At 41.6% G+C, this 16,913-nt stretch overlaps 1 protein-coding gene and 1 long non-coding RNA gene across 5 annotated transcripts in view; one reads left to right on the top strand and one right to left on the bottom strand.

The window, feature by feature from the left end:
• The window catches only part of IMMP2L (inner mitochondrial membrane peptidase subunit 2), a 694,672-nt gene that overhangs the window by 563,938 nt on the left and 113,821 nt on the right, over positions 1–16,913 (top strand). The window lies entirely within an intron of this gene.
• LOC120602460 (uncharacterized) lies at positions 5,601–15,301 on the bottom strand. Its single transcript, XR_005652770.1, has 4 exons — positions 15,152–15,301; positions 9,445–9,607; positions 8,624–8,751; positions 5,601–7,553 (listed from the first exon to the last, which is right to left on the bottom strand). It is a non-coding gene; the product is annotated as an uncharacterized LOC120602460 (long non-coding RNA).

The following is a 16,913-nucleotide window of genomic DNA, read 5'->3' as shown; positions in this document are numbered from 1 at the left end:
CAGTTTTTTCCTTGAGTGTTGGTCTCTTCTTTGCTGTAGGGTTGATATGCCCACGAGAACTTAGCATCTCCTTAACCTCAGCTTTTGGCCCTGGTCATTCATTCTGGAGCAAGACTCATTCACTGCCTTATTACAAGGAAACGTGAAGGTGTTGGGAGAGCATTTTGTCCGATCCTGCCATGTTCATACTCTCCTTTAGGTCATGCTTTTACTAACTTAGCTCAGGCTAAGCTAACAAAATGACACGGACTGGGCGACCTATAAATAACAGAAATTTATTTCTCACAGTCTAGGGGCCAGAAATCTAAAACTAAGGCTGCCAGTATGGTTAAGGTCTGGAGCAGACCCTCTGGGGTGCAGATCACTCACTTCTTGTCGTGTCCTCACAGAGAGGAGGGAACTACTTAGCTCTCTGACATCTGCTTATAAGGGCACTGATGCCATTCATTGGGGCCCCATCCTCATGACCTAATCACCTCCCAAAGGCCTGACTCTCTAATATCATTACACTGGGGATTAGACTTCAACATGTGAATTTGGTGGGGGGTGGGGGTGGGGGCACATAAAAAGCCATCCATAAAAGCATCTCTCCTCTGGACCATTGCAAAAATTAACTCTCCTCTCCGCCACTAGTGCCTTCCTCTCCTAGTCAGCCTGCCACATGGGTCTAGAATTATCTTTCTAAAATACAGTGCCTCACTGGGCTCGAATGTATCCGATAGTTGCCTCGTAGACCAAATTTCTTAGCTTATATACCCATCCGTTTGTCATGAGGTTACCTTTCCCAACTTCCTCTTCCCACACGCTTCTCCAGGGCCTGCATCACTGAACTTCTTTTGTCCATCCTCTGCTCTCTGATGCCTCCATCATGTCGCAGTTGCTACTGCCCGGACTACCTTCCCCGCCACTCCCTTTTTTTTCAATCACCTTACAAGTCCAAGTTCAATGTTCATCACCTTTGTGAAGTTTTCCCTTCATCTTCCTTAGCATTTTGTACTTACCTCTAAATACACATTTGCCTCTAATATCTCATATTCATTTAATAATTTGTCATATTTCTGGAAAGCAAAATCTAAGCCTTATTAATCTCTACATTTCTCTCCTCTTCCGTGGCCCTGGCAAATAATAGATGTTGAAAAATGTTTCTCGAATGAATATTAAATGAATCCACTCACCATTGTGCTCTGGGAATCAGAGACCTCTTTGCAACTGCGCTGGCTCAGTCACGACAGCAGCCTTTTAAAAATGCAAATCTGATCATGGCACTCTTCTGCTTAAACCCATGCAAAGGCTCCATGCTTCACTCAGGTCATAATCTTGATACGAAATCCACAATTTTTTATTGGCCCGTAGCCCCGCCCTTCTTCTCCAGGCTCGTCTCTCCTCCCCTCCCCCCATGCCCCCCACCTCAGGGTCACCTCTCCGGCCGAGATGCTCAGGGCCTCCTCCATCTGGGACGGTCTTCCCCTGGCCCTGGTCATCTGTTCTTTCCTCCACCTTCAGTTCTCACCTTTCTTCTTCAGCAGGGTCCTTATCCAAATCACATTTCCCTAGTATCAACTCACACAGGTGGCTTCGTACATTCGACGGTGCTTATTTCGATGTGTAATTCGCACTAATCTGTGTTTTGCTGCTACTGTTGTTTGAGGTCTAGCCTGCTTACCAGCCTTTATTTTCCATTATGTATATTTTGTTCTAAGATACATTCTCGTCATGGTGCCTGAGACTTATTTGCCCAATAAATATGAATGAGTGACAGGCTTTAGGATGATAGTTACTGTAGATGCTTTTTTCTCTTTCTACTTTCCCTTTATTTTTAACCCGAATGCCCCATACTTACCTAGTAAATGTCATATTCTGTTGACTGCCTGCTCCCTCCACACCTGTGCTGTTACCACGTTTGAATCACAGCAGTTTTGTGTAAATTTCAAGGTCTCCAATGAATAATAAATTGGCAATTTGAGTTTGTTTCTTCTTCTTTTTCTTTTCCTCCAACAAAGACAAAACTAAGCTTTTCTTTGCTGATTTGTTTTGGATGATCTCTAAAATATTTTGCCAGGGGGTGGTTATTAAAACATCTTCTTAAAACCTTTCCTGTAGGGTTAGGAATAAATGTGATACTATTTAAGGTTCGTACTCACCATCTTCTCTGTCTTCTTGTTGTACTTGCCCCTCAGAAGGCTGACTTTTAGAATCACCAGCACGATGCTATATAGACTATCTTGAGTAATCCAATAATAACCATGCATTTTATCTTAGATTTTTTTTTTTTAATCTGATTCGATAGAGCTAATTCGGTTTTTTTCTAAGCCCTGGTTTTAAATCTAATTAAGGCATCTTAAATTGCTCAATTTCCATTTGGGTAGCCTGCTTTGCCCATAATTTTCAGGTTTCAAGACTTCTGTAATGAATTTCTTCCATTGCTTTTCTGCAATTAAGCTTCTCTTCCATTAAGCTCTGTCAGACTTAGTCATAAGGCAGATTGGTAACCAACCAGTCTCATTAATTAAGAGCACAGGAAGGTCTCTAAGAAAACACCTTTGTATCAGGGTAGTGTAGAGGAATGGCCTATTTTTTCTGCAAATGCCCATGTACCGTTTTCTTGAAATAACAGCTTATGGGTATTTTGGAGACTGATTTCTCTTCCCTTCTTCATTGCCTCTTTTGTGCCTCCAGCCTCTTGAAATCGGCCCGTTCCCCACCCAAGGTTAAAGGCACAAGAGGCAGCCGCATACTCAGACAGAGCTGGGGGCGCGAGGAGGCTGCATTTGGTTGGGGCTTTGGCGGGAGAGCACAGCAGAACTTGCCAGCCCCAGGCCCTCCGAGCTGATTTGATCACCTCCACTTGCAATCTGCCTCTGTGGTCCCGTGGACCTGAACTCGAGCCTCCATTTCAAAGCCATCGTGGTCAGGTGGACCATCTGGTCAGCCGGCCCTGCGTCCAGAGAGATTCGGAATCACAGTGCAGAGAAACTAATTATGTTCAGTAAGTGTTTCATGATCTGCTGTTCTAGCCAAATAAACAGAAATAAATTATCGACATATTTTCTTCCTCTTCTCTCTGTTCATCAGATTCAAAAGTCCAAGGGAAAAATAAATCCCCAAATAGTAAGAAAATTCTTGGGGAAGCTATTGGGTCTGTTTTGCATAAGCGATCGTGCATACGTTCGAAATGGTAATCCTTTTGTATCTGAGATTGATAAGCTTATTTAATGTGTTCTTGCCCCGTTTGACAGCGGACAGCCGTCACGCTAAGTGCTTCGCTGTCTGTCTGCGCTGCTGACGTATCACTTGAGGTTTTGAGTGCACATTACGAAGCTGAGATTTATTGACCCAGCCTTTATTTTAAGTAGGACGTATTTATGTTTGTACCCTTTTGATAACCAGGCCATTGGGACAGAAGCGAATTTTTAAATCTTACATCTGTACTCAGACAATTTGATAATGTACTCATTGTTTTTTACAGTTACTTCTGCAAATGCTTAAGCACCTTTTGTTTGCCAGTCTAGATATAGTCCAACTTATACTCAGTAGCTCTTACCTAAAAAATTAGTTTTCCCCTCCAAGGCAGTTCTTAAAAGAAGACTTCGAGCAATAGTACGTCAATATTTGTTAATTCCATAATATATCTATCTATCGAAGTCATGTAAAATTTGATTTGAAATGCAGTGTGGATGACAAATCTAATATAATAAAAGAAAGGCAGGAAGCTGTAAGCAAGCATGAACATATGCATGTGGGAATATTTGTCTAATTTCTAATTAGGCTAAATGATTCTAGATTAGCTTTACTAGTTATCTAAAAATAAATACCTATAGAGAAAATGGTCTTACTTTGTAATTAACTATCATTAATTTTCATGCATAGATTTGCCATTATACATTTTAAGGATAAGAGTTATCTCCTTTTTGTATTAGCTCATCGGTTGTTCACATATTGACAAAGTATAAATGTCAATTAAATTTTTTGGAGTAAGTGTTCAATTAAATGTGTGTTATACACTTGTTAATTCATCTGATATACCACTAGGGCTAACTATAAATATAAAAGTGCTGTTTTTTTTTCCAGTTTATCAAATGGATCTTTGAATTAAATAAACATTGTTAGATAGTTTTAGCATATGGGCTGGTATGCAGAAGTTTTTTTAAAGGACGATATTATATAGAAAATAAACAAGAAGTTTTTCATAGAACAAGTATGTATAGGAAATAATCATTTGAGGCAAGGGTGCATACCTTTAATTGCCCTTTCGAATATCATATTGCATATATACAAATTATAGTAAGACATTTTAAAGTCTTATTAAAATGTTTCTAAATGTAATTTTATTCTATTACATGTACATTTAAATTATTTCAAGCCAGTATATAAATAACGAGTTATCCCATGGGATTTTCTACGTTCCCCCCCCATATTAGTGTGACAATACTACCACCTTCTCAATTTTATCTAAGCAGAGCTTAACCAGCGATATCAGATGAATCACAGTTATCTCCTATACCAGGTTGTAAACTGTTCGAGAGCGAATCCATTTCTAATTTATTTTTATGTGTTACAGAGTCCTTAATAGATTCTTTGCATTTGTACATATGGGTCAGGACCCCCGTGAAGAAATAAATGGAGCACTCAGCCGATGTTCACTGTGGAGGGTTTAACAAGGGGACCGTTAAGATATGAGTGGGGATCAGGGGGCACAAAAAGGCTGGCGAAGCACCCTGGGGCTGGCAATAGCAGGGAGCTATTACCCACTCCTCAGTCTGAAGGTCAGGGATGGAGAAGGCTCACCTACCTGAAAGAGCCTCGGCTGAGGTTGCAGCTGCAGGTGAGAACTGCTGTCAAGAGATGTGGCATTCGGGGGATTCGGGGTACTGTGAGGCTGGAGCCCAGCAGAAAGGGAGCCTCGTTCTCTGATGGCTTCAGCCCAGCAGAAAGGGAGCCTCGTGTTCTGATGGCTTCTCATTGCTTTTCATTGGTCTGCTGTTGGCTAAACCCGAACAAAAGCAGAGACGTTATACCCCATCGAAGAATATGATGCGTCCATGAGCACAGAGAAAAATGGAGAGTAGATGGAGGCAGGGGAGGCAGGAATGCATGCAAGCAGAGGCATATGTATATGCAAGCAGCAGACATTAAGCTTAGTAGGTGTTCAGTTGATGAGGGGGACAATGATGAAGTCTTTAAATGTTTCAACAGCTTTTCAGCACAGCCTGGATTTGTGTAATAAATTTCTTTTTCTTGATTAGCAAGTATTGTTTACAATTCTAATGAATATCAGTTTGTTCACTTGATGTTTCATTTGATGTCTGTGTATAACTAATGTGCATAAATAGCATAATTTTGCAAGTTAACTAACAGAATTAGTTATTTAAAGATATCCCGAGATCTGTCCTTCACTGAACAAAAGAATCCTTTTATTACGTGACTCATCGTCTCCTAATTTACTTTTAAGTCTCGATCTCATATATTGAGATGGCTTAAATCAGGGTCAAGCAACAGCACTGAAAAAGGTTGTGGAACTAACGTGGGCCCGACGTCTGAGGAATGCAGCCATCGTGGTGGTGGCGTTACGTCAGTTACGTGAACGAGGACATCTGATAGCTCTCAAGGATGGAGGGTTCATAGGAAATCAAATCACCTGGGGTGACAGAGGTTTTTAAAGGGATTCTTTAATAATTGATGATGCATGAGAGGATTTTGCCATGTGTGTTAATACATGTACCCTCCCATTCCCTAAGCTACAATAATACTCACAGATTCAGGTCTTCCCCTCAGAGAAATTCTGGGACACAGCCAACTGGAACCTATGACTTGAGTAGTTTGACAAAACAATGAGAATACAGGGACTTATAGTAATTCACCCTTATCATTTCTTAACTGCTTCTAGAGGAATCCCAGCCCATTGGGTCATATATTTCCAAAGAGCTAGCTTCTCCCCACCCCAATTTATGCAATGTTGACTGGGATTTGCTATCCTATTAACTCACCACAGGATCTGTAATTCATTAATATATGTCATCTGTAGGTGCTCCCAGCTATAAATGAGAGTGAAAATTGGCTGTTGCCCTGGGTGTAAGTGTAATTACGATGTTCAGTTCAGCATACACCATGTTCTACAAACTCAGTGACCCATCAGGGTGAACGGTAACCCCCTAGCGTGATGCATTTGAGGAAAGATTTGTTCAATGAGAAGAACAAGAGAAAAAAAAGACAATAAGAATAATAACCGGGATTATTGAAAGATTTCTAATCTATTACTTAGCATTTATTGAATATACTTTCATAAACGTAAAAATAATGCATCTCATTTCTACCCGCTTAAATTCACAAAGAAAAAAATCACAGCTACCAAGTTTAACACAAAACTACCTTAAGGAACAAAGGCAAGTCTGTTAGGAGAAATCATTTGAAGTTCATAACCAAATAGCTTAATTTTCCCAGGTCTGCTACCCCTGGTCGTTTTCTCTGGTTTTTGATTGTCCTTGTTCCCAGGTCTCTCTGGATGATTGGGGATAGCAGGTTGATGATGAGCCAGGGACACTTACTTCCTAACGGCTTTCTAAGAGTCTCTGAGAATCTAAGATTTCTGAGGACACACATTTCAGAGTCTATAAAAAGCTCTGCCATCCCGCGTATTGGGTGGGTGGATCAGACCTCTGGTCTCAGGAGGAAACAGCTTCATTCCTCAGCACAAGATGACAGAGAGTCATCCCGCCTCCCATCCAGCCACGTTCCTTCACATCGTCCCGTAAAGTGGGTCCCTGAGCCACATCCCGCTTAAGCCTTTCGCAACAAGGGTTTGTTCCGTTTTGTTTCTACTCCGAGCACCAGAAGAGATTTCGTTACCTGTTTTACACGCTTATTTCTTCTGGAGGTGCTCTTATGGTAACACTGTGAGCCCAGGTGGCACAGATGACAAGTCCATGTTGAGAAGGAAGTTTCCAGGTGAATGCTCCCCCTGAAGCCCAGCCCTGCAGGTGGCTCTCAATGTTTATCTCTAACCTGTTCTTCTGAGACTGACTGGTAAGCACGTGACCTTCTGGCAGGGCACAGAGGCACCCGTATCATGAAACGAGGTCCTGCTTTGCTTCATGAAGTCAGGATCTCTGAGAAGATACCACTGCTGACTGCGGTCCATTGCTCTAGTGCTTTCTGTTAAGTTTTTACCAATCCCTCCACTTTCTCTTTGCAGCAAGAGGCAACCAACTCTAGTCAACTTTCATACCCCGTACTGTCACATGCTATAATTTTCTCTTCTTCCGCCTGGCTGGAGCTCAGAGCTAAGTGTTTGATTTTATAATAAATACTAAACTACAGAAGCTATAAACATAAAAATGTAGTTATTTGTTCTAAGATGGTACATGGTGAGACAGGTGGAGGAAGGAAGACAAAGCTTTCTTCCTCCAGGTGGTCGGCCGCCTGCCACTCTGTTATCAGTCTCCCTTGTGATCAGTTGCTAGAACAACGATTGGACACTTCCGGATTTGAGCAGATTTGTCTGTGTATTGCAGAAGAGGAAAATCGACCTTCTACCCTCTTAGGTTCTATGTCTGGGCCTGAAAATTAAACAAACATAAGACAAATTATCAAGAGAAAAGTGTATGCAATCTTTTATGGGCAGGTGAGAGTCCTCATAAGGAAAATAAAGACCCAAAGAAACAGAACCCAAGGCTTATATATGTTTTTAACAAAGAATGATAAATTTGTGGAGAAGCGACATGGCCAAGGAGTTGGGATCAGGGGCTGTAAATTGTAGGAAATCGACTGGTACATTTATGGGGAAACTAATGGAAGATAAGGGTTATTTTAGTAGCTTTGTCTGTTAGACACCTTTTGCTGACCGTTTCCAGTGTCCACTGATAAGAATGTTCTTCTCTTCCTATTGAAAGGAGGGCCCCTCTCTCTTGGAAAACTTTATGACCTGCTTTTAGGTAGAAAGCTGGAGGTCAGAGAGACCTCCCTACACCTGTTCTCTTAAGTGCCGTCAGCTCAAAAAAAATCAATGTGCCAAAGTAGCATATTTTTGACGTGGCATGTTCTGGACATCTGTAGTATGTAATGTGCGTGCAGGCTGAAGCTCCTCTTAACTTCTTTGGATTAACATGGTGGCCAAGTCCTGAGCTACGCCTCGCAGCCATTTCTTAAATGACAGACTGCCGTGCTAGGATGGGGAGAGCCTGTAGTAAATTGCGTGTCCGTATCTGGTATGTTTCTGTGGAAGCCCCTATGTTAAAGATACAATTAAGATTTATCTATTATTTATAAAGCAGATTTGAAGAAGTTTTAAAAGTAAATTACAGTAAAAAAAAAAAAAGCCCTAGAACATTTGAAATAAACTCAGAACAGTGAAAAATTTATAAGGAGAAAGAAGAAGCTACTTCAAATGGAGTCGTTAATGTACAAGAGCACTAAACTGATTCTCGAGTTACTGACAACCACAGCAAAGGAGAAAAATTGTTTTCGTTCATCTAATTCTTATTGTTTAGTTGAAGAGAGCTTTCATATTCATCTCGGGGACCCTCAGGGGGCCCAAGCTGGTAACAAATGAGCGAAGAGGCTGGGCGAGAATCAGAGGGAGTGGCTCAGCTTTTGTTTGTCCATCCAAAGAATTCAAACTAAGACCCACCTGAAATAAAATCTTTGCTGGCCAAGTGAAACCAGAGCGCCCTGGACGGCAGTAGACTTCAAGTAGCAGCAACTCCTGAGCTGAAAGTGAAATCCAGAAGTTTCTCACGGGGGTCTCTATTCGGCATTCTGAGACATAAAGTACTATAGATAAATGTATACGTCATTTGATTGAAAACGCACAAAAATGGCAATTGCTTGAAAGGGTCTTTCCAATACTGAAGTTATGGAAAAAAAACCTGAAGATTTAACGTTATTATTTTGCCTTAGTGAATACACTGTGAAGTCTCTAGAAATCAGACATGCCTCAACTGGTCTAAAAATGCCCTAGGTTAAGGGTACTTCCAAGAGGTCCACTTTTTCTTGTTTTGGAGGAAATATCTTTTGTGATTGGGAGCTAGCAATGCAAAGAACTTTCTCATGTCCTTGAGTTAAACAAGCAGCAGTGCCATTTAGGGTGTGTCGATTACATCTTGCGTGTGAGGTGGCGGGTAGTGGAAGAGGCTGGGCACGCACGCCATCTGTAGAGTCCCTGAGGAAAACAGGACATGAACTTGAAGGAACAGAAAAGTCTCCTCCATACTCCTACTGGCCTGGTTCCCTGAAGTCAGCTTCTCAAGTCCAGAACAAACGAACACGCAGAAAGTCATCTCCATGTCATTTAAACGTTCGGGATAAACTGAATTCCTCCCCACCCCCATTTTCTTACTGTTCAGTCATTTCTGGGCTCTATAATCACAGTGAAGAATTCGAAGTCGTTTGGTGGTACTTGTGGAAAAACAAACTTCTTACCATTATCACTGTCCCGTGTCTGTGACATACCTGTCCTGGGTTGGCTGCCAGGCCACGTGATGTAAATTCAGTCTTGGGTGACTTCGAGGGAGGTACAAAGCACAGGGCTTGGGTCTCACAGTGTTCTGAGCTGACCAATGGCCACCAGACCAAATGAAGCTACAAAGCATGTCACCAGCCGGCTCCTCTTAGTCTGTGAAACAATTCAGAGAGACAAAACCTCTGACCACTGGTGACAGGAAAGGGATGTGTCAGCCACTAGGAATCCCTGAATTCAATGATGGCTGACTTTGCTCAGATGTTATTTAACAAAACCCATGAATATGCCAGGATAAAGTATGGCGCAAATGCTGGCTAAAATCAGAAAGACGGGGTGGTTTTGAAGTCAGTCTGTTAGGAAGCAAGTTTCTCGAAAGCCAGCTGGGATCTTTAGATTCAATTAGGGACCTCCGCGTAGGCCTCTAACAGTCTCAAAGCGCTGTTTGTTTCAAAGCACGAAGTTCTTTAGACTTCGCTTGGCAAGAATAACACCTGGGCACCTCTCAATAAACCAGTGACCCCAAATGTCTGGAGAACAAATGAGGCTTCTGCAGGCTCTTTTGCTCTAGTATTTTGTCAGGTCAGAGCGTTCTTCCTTTGGTGCGTGCTTATTTTTATACTTGGCTATTGTAACTCGTTATAATTGTATTCAGATATTTCTAGTGTCTCATAGTAGTCCTCGCTGATGTGTTTTCATTTGATTCCTACCAACTAGGCCACCTGCGACTTGGCGAGATGTGCAATATATTTTAGGGGACACGGGAAGTAGATTTGAGAGACCAAGAATGTAATGTCAGTAAGGTGCGGTAGGCAGAACACTGAAGGGGTCTTCCCAAGCTTCCATCCCCCTGTCAATCAACGGTCACCTACGAAAGGACTTTGAAGATATAATTAAGAGTAATTATCAGCCAGCCTTACTATAGGGCAAGGAGCCTGGATAATGACGAGTCTTTCAAATCAGAGGAGGAGGGCTTGCGAGTCAGCCAGAGAGAGGTACAGTGACGAAGGGGACAGAGAGAGTTTTCAAGCATGAGAAGGGCTCGACCCCCTGTCGCTGGCTCCAAGTGATGGAGAAAGGGGGTCAGGTACCCCAGAAGGTGGGTGGCTTCTAGAAGCTCTGAAGGACCCCTGGCCTATAGCCAGCAAAGGTGTGGGATTTAAACCCTCCTGGGGCATGGAATGAATCCAGTACACACCTGAGCGAGCCTGCTGGTGGGTTCCACAAAGTAGCCTTCTGTATTATGAACTATATGCTACCGAGTGCATTATTTTAATGTGGAATTACAGGGTCGTATACAGAAACCATGCCTGCTGTGCTTTAGGGCAATGTAAGGGATTTTCAGGGTCCAGGCCATTTTGCCTTATAGGCGGGTTTAGACATGAACCCCCAGGGAAGAGGCACCTTTGACCTGCACGCTGCCTCTCCGGCCGCCGCCTTTGGAGAGCTTGAGCTCCGCCAAAGAGGAGGTCCACAGAAAGTGAGGCCGCTCACTCTGTTTCTAGAAAAGTCTTGAGACTCACGTGCACACTGTCAGCGCCTGAATTCCCTCACCTCGGTCTACACGAGCGGGATGTACCTTTGTCCTGGCCAAGGGCACCACTAGTTGTTCCTTTTCCACCTTTTCCTCGCACAAGGTAACCTGGGATGTTAGTGATAATCTGACTTATTCCGTGAGAAACTGGAGGGCGATGCAGAGGGAAGGGCGAGCGTACCCGGGTCTGCGCCGGCGCATGCGCAGGAGACCGGGCTGAAGGATGCGGATTCCCTCACCCAGCGCGGTCTTTCTCTCTGGGTAAATCTATCCGCTTCTGCATTGCCGCTTTTTCAACTCTCTTTGTAGTTTTCTGTGGAGGCCTCCCACTGCTGGAGTCATTTGAATAAAAATACAGTTCTTCTGCCCTGAACAACCTTCAGGATCCTTCAAAGATGAATTTAATTATACGTATTTAAAAAAAAAAAAACCCTCAGAATTTTGAGGATTTTAGTTCTAAAACCAAATTTATTATGTTCAAAGTTGTGTCTGGATAAAAGGCAAGTATAACATTAACATATTAATCCATTCATGCCATTTAGTGATTTGAATTATTCACAGCTGCTTGTATTTTCTTTTTAGAAGAATACGGCTTTTATCTATGAGGCTAATCGAATAGAAAGGAATATCTTTTGCTTTTCTAATCCCCTCAGTTGAGGTTATTTTAATATAGGCTGCCCCCTGTCCCCTGGTGCATTTGATGAGCTGTCTTCATAAAGCATTTACATTCGCTTGAAGCACTTAGCAGAAAAACTAGGTAAGTCGAACACTAACAGTGAAATCAAAACGCTAGGCAGCCATTTCCAAGTTCAGGGCGCTTTGAAGCTGTTAAGATGCTAAATCCCACTCCCCCAACCGCCCCTCTCCCCGGAATATAAAGGAGGTGATGCTCTGCAAAACATTTGGCGGCGTCTGTTTTCGGTGTTCAGGCTACGTTTTCTAAGCCGATTTGTGCGCTTGGCTTTAGCTCCTCCCCTTTTTATGATTTTAAGTCATGAATCTTCTAGGTAGGGAATAATCCTTTCGAATGTCTGCTTTCTTACTGGTGGAAAAGGCTATGCTATATATTTGTTGCCAATCTCATAGGGCTAGAAAGCTCAGACGAGGTAATACGCAAGGATAGAGCCTCTAAATAGCTAGACCGACGTGAGAGCAGGGATGTTTCTCTGCCATTGCCATTAGCAATCAGTTTGCAGAATTAAAATACCACAGGGATTCAGAAGGCATGGTGTTTGTAACTGGTCAGAACCCACGACTCACAAATGTCATTTTAACCTGGAATGTTTCATTTAGGTTCTAATCTTGGTCTGATTCCAGACACTTAAAAAAGTAGTATTATGCCTACTAGATTTCGCTTTCCACTCTGCCTAATTCTTTGAAGCATGTCTCATTTGCCAGGACTTCCCAGAACTTTTTAGGAACCTGGTTGCTTTCCCCTGGACAGTCTTATTACTGTTTTACTCAGACTTGAACTTTGTTTTTGCCGAGTGGAGCAGATTTGAGATATATTTATTTGAGGTGGACATTTCTGTCGGCATCATCTAAAGTCGCGTTTATTTTTTGTCAGTCTGTTTATTCCCTGATGGAATGAATCAAGAGTCTTAGGAGCAACAGAGTTACTTTGCAGTGATTCTTTGGATTTTAAGGGACATTATTGATTATAAAATCTAAAGGTGCTTGATTTGATATGAGAAACAGATGCCAGGTTGGTGAAGCAGTTTGCCTAGATCATGCAGCTGGTTTTTAGCAAGGTAGAATTAAGAGCCAGTTTTCCTGATTCCAAGTCTAATGTTCTTTCCACCATACAGTGAAGAGGACGAAGGCTCAGAAAGAAAGACGGCTTTGAGCGGGAGTCAGCAGACCATGGCCTGTGGGTCACAGGTGGCCCACTGCCTGTTTTGTAAATAAAGTTTTATTGGAACTCTACCATGCCCAGGCATTTACATATTGTCTACATGTGTTTTCACACTACAAGGGCAGAGCCTAATGGTTGGTCCAGAGACCACATGGCCTAAAAGTATAAAATATTTATTATCTGTTTTTTTACAGGAAAAACACACACACACACACACAAAAAACCTCTGACCTCTGGCTTACAGGAAAGATGACTAAATAATCCATTTGGGACACTTGGTGGAGAGTCGCTTTAGCTTGCACATTTGTTCCTAATGGTAGTTTAGAATAAGCTGGCTGTTATACACTGTCCAGCTCTCTCGCGATTGCTTACAGGTTGATGTTGACAAGCGTGAATATATACTTTGAAAATAAGGACCGGTACATAAAGCATTTCCATGATACGGGGATTTGTTTCCGGTAGTCATCTTCGTCATATGTTCTCAAGAGCAATGGTGACATTTAATTCTACGTGGCGGAAACTCACCCAGGGCACACGACAGTTGTATTCACGTACGTGAAGGGCTAGATGTGGGCAAAGGGATCAGATGCATTTGTCCTTCATGTCTAACTAAAAATACACTTTGCTGTGAAGCCCCTTCCCCTTCCCCTTCTCCCTTCTCTGGGCAGAATTAATCACTCTCCTGTGCTTCTAAGATACTTGGTGCGGAGTACCATTACAGAATTATCGCCCTGTGACACGGGCAGCTGTTTACACATTTGTCTCCCCAGTCAGTAGTGAAATCCTTCAAGATGAGGACGGCACCTTATTCACTTTGGCATCTCCGCCATGGGGCACAGTCCCTGGCACACGGTGCTTGTATAGCATGAGCGCGTATTGTAATCTCAGAGGGCAAAGCAAGGGCCAGTGTGAAGTCCCAGTAAAAGGACCTTGGCGGCAATGCTGGCAACTGATAGGAACCTACCCTAAGCTGTGTCGCGTAGCTCCCAGAGACCAGAACTTGGGGTTACAAAGCCTGGGTTTGAGTTTTGGATTCACTGTTTGTCTTTAGGTAAAAATAGTGGCTAGTTCGGCTAGAAACTCAGCAGCACAGGTGTTTTTCCTCAAGATTGCACCTGTACTTCCGAAACGCTGGTCTCCGGGTAGGTTACATCAGTTTCCTCACCTTCGAAATGGAGATGATATAGGCAGCAGTTTTCCAGGCGTGGTCTTCAGACCCTTTGGGGATCCCCCCGACCCGTTTAAGAAGTCTGTGAAGTCAAAGCTATTTCGTAAGGATGCTAAGACGTGATTTACCTTTTTTCTCACAAAGTTTCGTTGATAGTTCAAAAGCAGTAATGGGAAAACTGGTGTCTGAGGACAAAGCAAGGCACTGAGCTGAACTAGTAGCAATTGTTTTATTTCTGTGGTACGCTGGCAGAAAAAAAAAAAAAACACATGCCAGTTTCACTTAAGAATGTCCCTGATTGGAGCAAAGTCACTAATTTGATGAAATGTCAACCTTTAGGTACTATGTCTTTTTAATACTTTGTGATGAACTGGGAGCTGAGTATAAATCAGCTTTGCTACATTTTGAGGTACAGTTGCTGTCTTCAGGAAAAGTTCTTGTTTTTGAGTTTCTAGCTGAACTAGCCACCGTTTTCACTTGCAATACAATTTTTACTTGAAAGAGTCACTGACCAAGTATAGTTATTTAGGCGTTGGTTTTCGGCAGATATATTCTTTCAAATTAATGAAGCGAGCCCATCACTTCAAGGAAAAGAACTAATAGATTGTTCCCAATGATAGAATTAAGCTTTTTAGCTATATTTGGAATTTTAGAAAACTCATGTCTTCTACCATGAGCTTGATACCTTCTCAGTACTGAGACTCTTCTGAACAAATTGGTGGTGAGATAAATGGGATTTTCAAATATCATATAATGAAAAAGACCGTGTTTGGAATATCCGCATAACTTAGTATTTTCTAAATGGCCAGGACATGATGTTACAAAATCCTGCACAGGTAAAGATCTGTTCAAAGCATAATATGGTTGTACCTCAAATTAAAAGATTTCGATATGAGTAATTACGCTGGATGTGATGGGTGCCTGTCACCCTGTCACTGTGGATAGTACTGAACCCTATGTATGCTGTCTTTTCCTACACATATACACCTATGATAAAGTTTAATATAGGTTAGGTATAATGAGAGATTAACGACTAATAGTAATAAAAACTAATGATAACATAGAACAACTATAAAATATACTCTAATAAAAGTTACATGTATTTGGTCTCTCTCTCGAAATGTCATATTATATCGTACTCACCTTTTCAGTTAAAGGAGGCACTTCAGGCCTTCTCTGTGACGCATCCGAGTTGCCAGGATCACTGCTCTCGCACTTTGGGGCCATCGTTCAGTAAAATAAGGGCGACTCGAACACGAGAACTGGATTAACACAACAGTCTATCTGATAACGCAGTTGGCTACTGAGTGAGTAAGGGGCGGGGAGCACATGCAGAGCAGAGATGCTGGACAGAGGGATGAGTCACGTCCTGGGCAGGATGGCATGAGAGTTCGTCACGCTACTTGGAATGGCATGCGATTTAAAACTGATGAATCATTTAGTTTTGGAATTTTTTATTTAATATTTTTGGATCATGGTTGACCACAGGGAACGGAAAACCATGGAAAGCAAGAACATGGATAAGAGGAGACCGCTATATCTGCTATGAAAAGCCAATTTTCTTAGTCTCCTTCAAGCAAAACAACATATCACAACACATGAAATGCAGAAGCAGATAGGAAAATTTAACTGTCTTCTATTAAGGCAGACATTTCAATAATTTGCAAAAAAAAAATGTAAAGCAATGATGTTCGCACGAATTTTTGTTTATTTTGGATAGATTACTTTTTGAACCTCAGTCGAGAGTTCAGATTATAGTTTTTTATTATAAAAATGTTATTTATAGTAATCTGTATTAGGGTTATCATTTTCATTTAAATAATAAAACTTTTTAATTTCTCAATTTTAATTTTTAATAAGGTAACCGTTGATAATACAAGTTGCGTAATATAAACGGTTGGAGCTCCTTCATATGTAAGAGTGGGAAGGGTCCTGAGAAGATGGGGGGAATTAGGCATTCTCTTATAACTCTGGCGAGAGTATAATTCGATACTAACTCTTTGGAAATAATTTGACAATATCTGTCAACACTCAAACTCATGTTCGTTGCTTCAGCAATATACCACAATGGTTGTAATAGCAAAACAAGAAATGGGGTCTAAAAGATAATGGAGGCTGGTCAAATAAGTACACCTACACTATATAGTGAAGTTGTGTATATTTTGCACACATTAGAAGTATAGTTGACCCTTGAACAGCGTGGGTTTGAAGTGTGTGGTCCACTTACAAGCAGATACTTCTCAGTTAACCATGGGGTTGGAAATCCGCATTTTCCGACAAGTCGTATTTGGATTTTTGACTGTGTGGCTAGTGGCACCCCATGGATTGTTCCGGGGTCACCTGTACTTAGATATTTATGTGGAACTGTGGGAATACTTCCATAGTACTAAAGTATTAAAATATTTCTTTAAAGACGCAGAAAATTATTTTAGTAAGATTTCATTGTGTAAATAATGAGCAGACTTCTGTTTATAGAAATAAATGCTTAAAAACTGAGAACTAGAGTTAGATTGGGGGAAAATGATTAGGGACTAAGGAAGGGTGGTAGGAGGCATTCATTTTTCACTTTATACTTTTCTATGTCATTCCCTTTATCACATTCACTTTTTTAAAAATTAACTGAGGTGATAATACCTATAACCATAATGAAAACTAGTTGAGATAATGTTAAATCTCCGGGCTCAGTAAGTGTTGGTTGAACAAGTGAATGCCCATTCATATATTTGTGTGCCATCAGTAGAGCATTCGCCACGAAATTAATGAATGGCAGCTTGAGAAAAATGTCATAGATAGAAATTATGCTTCAGAGTATATCTAACTGATCGCTAGAGTGGAATTCTGCTATTCTTTGATTCTGATATTTATGAAAGAGTAACCAAATATCGTCCACCGAGAGGCTCTAATG

The sequence above is a fragment of the Pteropus medius genome, unplaced genomic scaffold, assembly GCF_902729225.1.
Source record: "Pteropus medius unplaced genomic scaffold, Ma_sr-lr_union100, whole genome shotgun sequence".
Lineage (NCBI taxonomy): Eukaryota > Metazoa > Chordata > Mammalia > Chiroptera > Pteropodidae > Pteropus > Pteropus medius.
The sequence above is the reverse complement of the archived record's forward strand: the minus strand, read 5'-3'. Positions and strand labels throughout refer to the sequence as shown.